Source organism: Trichomycterus rosablanca, chromosome 20, assembly GCF_030014385.1.
Source record: "Trichomycterus rosablanca isolate fTriRos1 chromosome 20, fTriRos1.hap1, whole genome shotgun sequence".
NCBI classification, from domain to species: Eukaryota; Metazoa; Chordata; class Actinopteri; order Siluriformes; family Trichomycteridae; genus Trichomycterus; species Trichomycterus rosablanca.
Window position 1 is genome coordinate 27,089,877 of NC_086007.1, and position 10,000 is coordinate 27,099,876.

General features: G+C 37.1%; 1 protein-coding gene across 1 annotated transcript in view; it reads left to right on the forward strand.

Annotated features, from left to right (window-relative positions):
- Positions 1 to 105: 105 nt before the first annotated feature.
- lrfn1 (leucine rich repeat and fibronectin type III domain containing 1) overlaps positions 106 to 10,000 on the forward strand; it is a 52,487-nt gene continuing 42,592 nt past the window's right edge. The window contains exons 1-2 of the mRNA XM_063016630.1: positions 106 to 589; positions 5,075 to 5,178. The gene's annotated coding sequence lies outside the window, so the exon portion shown is untranslated. The remainder of the gene's footprint in view (positions 590 to 5,074; positions 5,179 to 10,000) is intronic.

A 10,000-nucleotide genomic window follows, 5' to 3' on the forward strand; every position in this document is an offset into this window, starting at 1 on the left:
AAAAGAAAAATAGAAAAAAGAAAGATAAATAATTATTTAAATAATAAAGAAAGAAAAAAATAAATACAAACAAAAGGACAGAAAAAATAAATAAAAATAATTCATTAGAGAAGAAAAGAGAAAAATAAAGAAAAAATAATAAAAAAATTTAAAACGATTGAAAGAATATTAAAGCTTAGCTTCTATTTAAAATCATCTCACGTCATCTATTGTTGATTTATTTGCTTTTATTAATGAGTAAATTAGCCAAGAACGTTCGTTTTTATCTCCTCAGGGCTTGTAAGTAAAACGATAGATAAAAAAGATTGAAAATAAGAATCTGTGCTGTTTGCGTTTACAGCTCATGTTCTGTTTTTTAAAGACGATCCCGGTACTGAGGTGCGGCTGAAGCCCTCACCGCTTTGGTATTCTCTTTCAGTCGTCTCTTGGAGAGTTTCTCGTTGGCGCTGGATTGCTGCAGGGCTTCGCTCAGCGTGGTGAAACATAATGACGCAGTGAAGCTCTCTCAGCTTCACATCAAAGTCTGCTGGAGTCTTAAAAGCTGGAGCCAGATTGCAGATTCTTGGTCGTCGTTAGCAGATCAAAAAAGGTTCTTCGTTCTTCTGTAACGTGTCTCGTGTTCAAATCAGATACTTTTGATCTGGAACCTTGGATTATTATTTATATATGGAGAGCTCCGTGATTGGTCGGTTCTTCTAGAAGTTGTAGATGTTTCTCCACCTGTTCACTTGGGTTCGAGTCTTGGGTTGGTGGAGAACCTGCAGAGCCCTGAGGAACGAGCGTCACGTCACCACGAGCTCAGAGGTCAGAATGACGCCTCTGCTGATATACTGATACTGCCCACATTGAGGCTGAAACACCTGAATTAGGAAATTAGAAGGGACGTCCAAATACTTTTGACCATATAATGCCCTCTAAGCATAAGGGGACTGTCCCCAAACATCACACACACACACACACACACATTTAGGGCAATTTTAGTAGCTTCAGTTTACCTGACTGCACGTCTTTGGACTGTGGGAGGACACCGGAGCGCCCGGAGGAAACCCAGTCGAATCGAATGGGAATCGAACCCAGGACCTTCTTGTATATTTTTTGGTCTGAGTTTGAACTGCAGTGTTTGCTCTCTGACTCTCTGGGTTTGTAAACACACCTGCCGCATGCACACTGAGGGCAGTTGAGGACGAGATGAGGACGAGGGTGAGTTACAGTATTAACCGAACAATAATGCCGGTTATGAGGTAATAATCGGTTGACCGGTTAATCAGCCACACCCCAGTTTACCAGTGTACCAGAGCTAATTGCTGCTGGGAGACGTCAGGGTAAAGAACAAACACCCTGCACGCCGGTTGACATTATTTCAGAACTGAAGGTACCGGGAGATCCTGCTCCTCACGGAGCCCATCGACCGCGTCGGGCGCGCAGACGAAAGGTCAACGTGTTATTTGCAGAAATTCCTGCATTGCTCCAGGAGGGCGAAACCCCAACTGACGCTAATCAGAGCCGCTGACAAGATGTCAGGAGTGAAGTGTGAGCCCGGGGGCATGAGGAGAGCGAGAGTACGGTTTAATCAGCGTGATTTAATCTCCAGAGACGCTCGAGTGCACCGCCGCATAAACTACAGAAGAGCAGCAGCGACGTCCTCGTACGGGGGCGGAGGGACAAGAGTTATACATACTGCAGGAAACGGGGTGCAGATCAGGAGGGTGGAGGAGGAAGTGGATGGACAGACGGACAAACAAATGGATAATTGTGTGAATGGATGAAGGAATAGATGGATGGATTGTTGAATGAATGGTTGAGTCATCCATGAATGAATGGATGGATGAAGTAATAGAAGAATGGATGGACAGAGAAACAAGTAGATGGATGGATGGATAAAGGAGTGGATGGATGGATGAACGGATGGATGGATGGATGAAGGAGTGGATGGATGGATGAAGGAGAGGATGGATGGATGGATGAACGGATGGATGGATGAACGGATGGATGGATGGATGAAGGAGTGGATGGATGGATGAACGGATGGATGGATGGATGAAGGAGTGGATGGATGGATGGATGAACGAATGGATGGATGGATGAAGAAGTGGATGGATGGATGGATGAACGGATGGATGGATGAACGGATGGATGGATGGATGAAGGAGTGGACGGATGGATGGATGGATGGATGAAGGAGTGGATGGATGGATGGATGAACGGATGGATGGATAAAGGAGTGGATGGATGGATGAACGGATGGATGGATGGATGAAGGAGTGTATTGATAAGGGAGTGGATGGATGGATGGATGGATGGATGAACGGATGGATGGATGGATGGATGGATGAAGGAGTGGATGGATGGATGGATGAACGGATGGATGGATAAAGGAGTGGATGGATGGATGAACGGATGGATGGATGGATGAAGGAGTGTATTGATAAGGGAGTGGATGGATGGATGGATGGATGGATGAACGGATGGATGGATGAACGGATGGATGGATGGATGGATAAAGGAGTGGATGGATGGATGGATAAAGGAGTGGATGGATGAACGGATGGATGGATGAACGGATGGATGGATGAACGGATGGATGGATAAAGGAGTGGATGGATGGATGGATGGACGGACGGACAAACAAACAGATGAATGGATAAATTAATTAATTCATTCATTCATTCTTTTGTTTTTGAAATGGGATGTCTAACAAGCTCCTGGTCAGGCGTCCAAATACTTTCGTGTATAGTATAGTGTATGTCCGGACTGTCATATGCTATCCAGGAACTACAATAAAACCCGGGCGACTCTGTCCACAGTCGGACGAGCTTTATATCACGACGGTAAATAAAATCAGCCCCCTGAAGGTCGAGTATCAGTATCAGCAGAGGCGTCGATCTGCCGTCGTTTTAATACCGTTTGCTTTAAAAACAGGACGTCCGACAGGCTCACGCTCAGGCGTCCGAATACTTTTGCTCGTACGGTGCATAAATCCTGAGATTAAAATAAAAAAGCGTCTTTGTAGTCGGATCCCACACGTGTCGTAACGCTCTCCCTCTCTCCTCGCTGTACTCTCTCTCTCCGCCTCTCTCCTTCGCCTCAGTGCCGTTTCTGTCGGCGCGATCCGAGACTCTCTGCCCTTTAATTGGGTTTGTCGTTTCATCCTCCATTATGGTGCATTAGTTCCGTTCCGGGTTTAGCAGCCGCCGCGCGTGTAGTGCAGTAATAACGCTCTGGCGGCTGCTTACGCTCAGGATTAGCCTGCAGCTAAGTCATTTGCTGCGCTCGGACGTCTGCGGGGAGCTCATAAACGTCGCACCGGCTTTCTTAAGCCAAGACGCATCAGTGCGCTTCCATTTCCGTCCAGGTTCGGCATTTTCAGGACTTTTTCCTTAAGATTTTGGAGTGTGGCTGTTGGAATTTGTCCATTCAGACAATAGAACGTTCACTAGAATTGATTTCTGGACCCTCTACAGGCCACTGAAGCTCCTCCACACCCCAAATCTCTGCTAAAATTACTATGTGCAACCACAGGAGACCGAATAGTTCGAAGGCCTGAGAGCCAATTTGTGCCAATTCAGTCAAGAGAGTGTTTGTATTGCTGGGCTGATGTTAGTCAGGAAAGCCTCAGTCGATGTTCCAATTCATTCCAGAGCTGTTGAGTGGGGCTGAGGTCAGGAATCTGTGCAGGATGTTGAAGGTTTCTTGTGTGATTTCACTAGAAGACATTGGGCTCAAGTCCATCTTAGGGCTTCGAACATCCAGAAGCGTAGCACTGCTCAAATTCAAACTCGGCTGGCATTATAGACCGCTGTGCTACTCGAGCACCTAGTTGGCTTCATACATCCCAATGTAAATAAAGCAGAGTGCCAGCGAAATGCCCAGAAATCCAACAAAAAAAAACCCCAAACAAAGCTTGATCTAAAGACATAGTTAACAATAACAAATGAAATAAATGAATAACTAAATAAATAAAAACCTAAATGAAAATGTAAACAATAAATAAATTAAATAATTTAATACATTCATTAAATAAAATAAATAAAATGAAAAATAACTATGTACTTAAATTAATGCACAAATAAATAACTATATATAAATAATAAATAAATGAAATATCAAATAAATAAGTTAATAATAAAATTTATAAAATAAAATAAAACATAACTACTTAAATGAATGCATAAATAAATAACTATTTAAATAAATTATCAATTAATAAATAAATAAAATGATTAATAAATAAATTAATACAATAATAGTTTAATTAAATTAAATAAAAAATAACTAACTACTTAAATGGATGAATGAATGATTAATAAGTAAATATCTGCCTAAATAAAATAAAAATCAATTTATTAATGAATAAATAAATACATAAATAAATAACTACCTGAATGAATTAAAATAAATACATAAAAAATGAAATTATAAATAAAAATATCTACTTAAACAAATGCATAAATAAAAAACTATGTAAATGAATTAATAATAAATAAATAAAATAATAAATAAATATAAGTTAATACAATAATAATTTAAATAAAATAACTATTTAAATAAATGAGTGAATAGAAAATAAATATCTACCTAAATGAAAAAAAATGAATAATTAAAGAATAAATTAATGAATTCATAAATAAATAAATTAATTAATAAAATATTACAATAACCTTGATGTAAAGACGTAAATAACAAAATAACAACATTTACACGTTTTGATTGATTTTTCTTGCTTCTGAACGTCCTTAATCCTCGCCCAGGCTCCCGCTGGACCCACGCGCTGGTGGTCTATTAGATAATGTGTTATTGCTCAGACGTGCCTCTTCTTGTCCCCCGTCAGCTACGTTATGATGAGCGTCCACGGTGAGAGGAATAAACGTCGACTTCAGCACCACGTCACTGAGGTTTTTATTTCTACAGAATAGAAATGGAGGAGAGAATAAAAGAGCACAGGCGGAGGATTATTAAACCGCGGTGGATCAGGGGACGCGGGGTTGAGTCTCCTCGTTAATGTGCGGATGAGATGGAAGTGTGGACGTGTGTGGGTAAATATTCATGCGTGTTCGGTGTGTGTTTGTGTTCGCAGGAGCTCTGATGGTTCCCTCAGGATCTTCGGTCCATCAGCGAGGGCAGAAAAAGCTTCTCACCTCGGCTTTAAACAGGATGGATGGATGGATGAGTGGATAAACGGTGAGAGAGCGCTCACAACGCTCTGCAGATCTAAATCGTTCTGAAGTATTAAGGGTGGACGGTTCGTTTCTGTTCCAAAATAATCTACATTATCATTATTAAAGTGACCTGGACGATCATGTGGTGCAGCAAGATAAAATACAGCTGCTAAAATGAGTCGAGAAATGATTATGAGTGGTGGAGGAACACTGAGAGTGTAGTGTGTTCTAAGTGTAGCTAGTCTGCAGCTCTCTTTGGCCAGATAAAGCTTTGTGCCAGTTTCAGGGGTCGCCAAAGTGCACACTGGAAATTTGATATAGCCAAACAAAAACAATGTAATGAGAAATAAATAAATACATAAATAAAGTAATAAAGTAAAAGTAATATATTACAATAAATTACTACCTAAGTGTATAAATAATAAATAAATTAAATGAAAAATGACTACTTAAAAGATATATGAATAAATAAATGAATATATAAATAAATAAATATATAAAATATATAAATGTATAAAAATATATGAAATAATAAATAAATTAATTATATAAAATAATAAAAAATAATATTAAAAATGAAATAATAAATAAGTAAATACATTAATACAATAATTATTAATTATATATAAAAAAAAAACTAACTACTTAAATAAATGCACAAATAAATAACTACATGCATAAATAAATATTAAATAAATAAATGTAATAATAAATAAGTTAAATACAATAATAAATTACTTAAATAAAACAAAAATAAGTAACTACTTTAATAAATGCATAAATAAATAACCACCTAAATGAATTAATAATAAATTAATAATTTAAATAATAAATGAATAAATAAGTTAATACAATAAAAAATTCATTAAATAAAATAAATAAAATGAAAAATAACTAACTATTTAAATAAACGAATAAATAATTAACTACCTAAATGAATAATAAATAAATACCTAAATAAAAAAATCTATTAATAAGTGAATAAATTATTAATAAAATAATACATTATTTAAATTGAATAAATGGAATGAAAACTAACTGCTTAAATAAATAAGTAAATAAACATTCACACTAGTTTCCATTCACTCAGTTCACTTTTATTTATGGTTCATTTAGTAACAGCTTAGAGGCATTTTAATAATTAATAAAGCAAAAACAATTCATTTAATTACATTCCAAAGCCATTCACCTCTCCCATAATGCACCATGTTTTTGATTTGGTTGTCTGGCGTCTGCTCGTACCGGGGTGATTCTCATCTGCTGCTGAATGGGGGGGGGGCGACACTGCAGCGGGCGAGGCGAGGCGCTCTCCAGATTTGTGGAGGTGACATTTTCCTGCCTCATGCATTATAAATGCTCCCTCTGCGGAGTAAAGAGCGCGGACGCCGGGGCTAAGCAGTCCCGCCGGAGCCGGGTGGGTGGTTCGTTCTCCTGATGCGTGGCGTTACGCCGCTTCGTGTCGCGCTGTCCTGTGATTAATAATAGATGGAGTGTTTAACTGGACGTTACTGGTCCGTGTGAAAGTGTTTGAGATGCGGCGTGGTGGGAATCATGTCTGATGAATGAAGCGGTCAGTTCAACCTCATTCTGACCCTTTTGGCTCCCAACAAAATCCTAACAACGCTGCTGCACCTGCTATACTCACATCAGAACAGCACACACTACCGTGTTATTACCATGGTATAACAGCGTGTATTTCACATGAATGTATTTCTGCTGTGTGTGCTGGAACGTTTATGGCAACCAACATGCAAACTTCTGCCACGTATTGGAAAATAACGACCCCCGTATGAGCATTAATAATCGATTCTGATCTCGTAACGAGGTCATCACGGTGATCTACTCCACTCACATGATCTAATCCTGTCCAGCAGTGCCTGTGGTCAGCGTTACAGAGCCATTAACAACCGATCAGCCGAGAGATGGACTATAAATATAGAAAATCAATACTGACGCTACATTTATAATGCAGATGAACAGCAGGGGGTGTGTACTGTGTGTGTGTAGTGTGTGTGTACTGTGTGTGTGTAGTGTGTGTGTACTGTGTGTGTGTACTGTTTGTGTACTGTTTGTGTACTGTGTGTGTACTGTGTGTGTTGTATATGTACTGTATGTACTGTGTGTGTACTATATGTACAGTATACTATGTATGTGTTGTGTGTATGGTATGTGTACTTTGTGGATTGTGTGTATGTACTGTGTGTACTGTGTGTGTATTACATGTGTACTATGTATACATTATGTGTATTGTGTATGTGATGTGTGTGTATTGTGTATGTAGTGTGTGTGTACTTTGTATGTAATGAGTACAGGGGCGTGTCCCATTACTTTTGTCCATACAGTGTATTTGTCACACTTTATTTAAATAATAATAATAATAATAATAATAATAATAACAATTAGCTACTTCATTCATAAAAAAATATTTAATGTAATTAATAAAAATTAAACATTACTACTTGGATAGATAAATAAATAAATAAATAAATAACTTACTATTTAATTAAATAATTAATAAATTAAAATATATAATAATACGTACATGAATAAATGAAACATAAATAAAGAAAAAATAAATAAATAATAATTTAAATTAAAATAATAAAAAATAAACTTTCTATTTTATAAATTATTAATTTAATTTGTTTAATGAAAAATGGAAAATAATTATTAGATAAATAAATAAACAAAAAAAACTTAAAACTTAATTAATTAATTAATTAATAATTATTAAAATATATAATAATACCTACACGAATAAATAATAAAGAAAGAAAGAAAATAATAATAATAATAATTTAAAGTAAAATAATACAAATAACTTTAATTTAATTTAATGAATAAAAATATATTTAGATAAATAAACAAATAAATAAAAACTTACTACCTAATTAATTCATTAGTAAAAATATAATAATACTTACATTAATAAATAAAAAGTAAATAAAGAAGAAAATAGAATTAAAAAATAAATAATAATGAAAATTAAAATAATAAAAAATACTTATTTAGATAAATAAATAAACAAATAAATAAAGACTTCCTAGCTAATTAATTAAGTAGTAAAAATATAAAATAATTTGAACATGAATCAATAATATAATAAATAAAGAAAAAAATAGTAAAAATATTAACATAATTGATAAATGTAGAGTATTTTCCACACTGAGTGGTTTTAGACCTGGAAGCTCTCGTGTCCATATAAGGTAATAAATAAATCTGAGGGTAATTGAATAAGTCCTGCTGTAATAAAGCGCTGGTGCTTTAAGCTCAGGCTGATGCAGTAATCCTGCACTAATCCTGACTTACACCGCCGGCATGATGCACCGCTCAGAGCTAAAGCGCTTTTAGCTGACCAGACTTTTCCATATCGGCCGCCGCCTAAATCACAGAGGTTCACCCGCACACACCCTCGCTGCGTGTGTGTGTGTGTGTGTGTGTGTGTGTGTGTGTGTGAGGGACAAGACAAATTTACAATAAATCTCATTCCACGCAGCGACGGCGGTCAGATTGTGCTGAGCGAGAGGATTTTCATCAGAATTCAGATCAATGTAACAGAGAGGCTCATAAACGCCGGCAATTTACCCGCCGCCGCATCACCAAAAGTTTATAGACGCCCGGCGTGAGGCGCTGCTCTGAATTATTCACACGCTACAGGGTGAGAAATATCACAACACTTACTGTTCATTCTCCTCCGTTTCAGCACCGCACCGACAGAAATTCCGACATTTTGCAGAATTCCCAATCCTGCTGTAGCTGCTACGCCAGATTACATCACTGTACCAAAAATACCCTGTACCAAAAATACCCTGTACCAAAAATACCCTGTACCAAAAATACGCTGTACCAAAAATACGCTGTACCAAAAATACGCTGTACCAAAAATACATTGTACCAAAAATACCCTGTACCAAAACTACCCTGTACCAAAAATACCCTGTACCAAAACTACCCTGTACCAAAAATACCCTGTACCAAAAATACCCTGTACCAAAAATACGCTGTACCAAAAGTGCTATGTACGAAAAAGTACCCTGTACCCAAAAATACATTGTACCAAAAATACCCTGTACCAAAACTACCCTGTACCAAAACTACCCTGTACCAAAAATACACTGTACCAAAAATACCCTTTACCAAAAGTAGCCTGTACTAAATATACCCTGTACCAAAAGTACCAAAAATTAAGTGGCAAGTACCAAAAGTACCCTGTACCAAAAATACCCTTTACCAAAAGTGTTCTGTACCAACAGTACCCTGTACCAAAAATACACTGTACCCTGTACTACAAGTACCCTGTACTAAATATACCCTGTACCAAAAGTACCAAAAATTAAGTGGCAAGTACCAAAAGTACCCTGTACCAAAAGTGTTCTGTACCAACAGTACCCTGTACCAAAAATACGCTGTACCAAAAATACGCTGTACCAAAACTACCCTGTACCAAAACTACCCTGTACCAAAAATACCCTTTACCAAAAGTGTTCTGTACCAAAAGTGTTCTGTACCAACAGTACCCTGTACCAAAAATACGCTGTACCAAAACTACCCTGTACCAAAACTACCCTGTACCAAAACTACCCTGTACTAAATATACCCTGTACCAAAAGTACCAAAAATACCCTGTACCAAAACTACCCTGTACCAAAAATACCCTGTACCAAAAATACCCTTTACCAAAAGTGTTCTGTACCAACAGTACCCTGTACCAAAAGTACCCTGTACTAAATATACCCTGTACCAAAAGTACCAAAAATACCAAAAGTGTACTGTACTCATTCATTACCCACTCACACAGAACCCTGATGCCGACCCCACTGAAAACACATTTGGGATGAATTAGA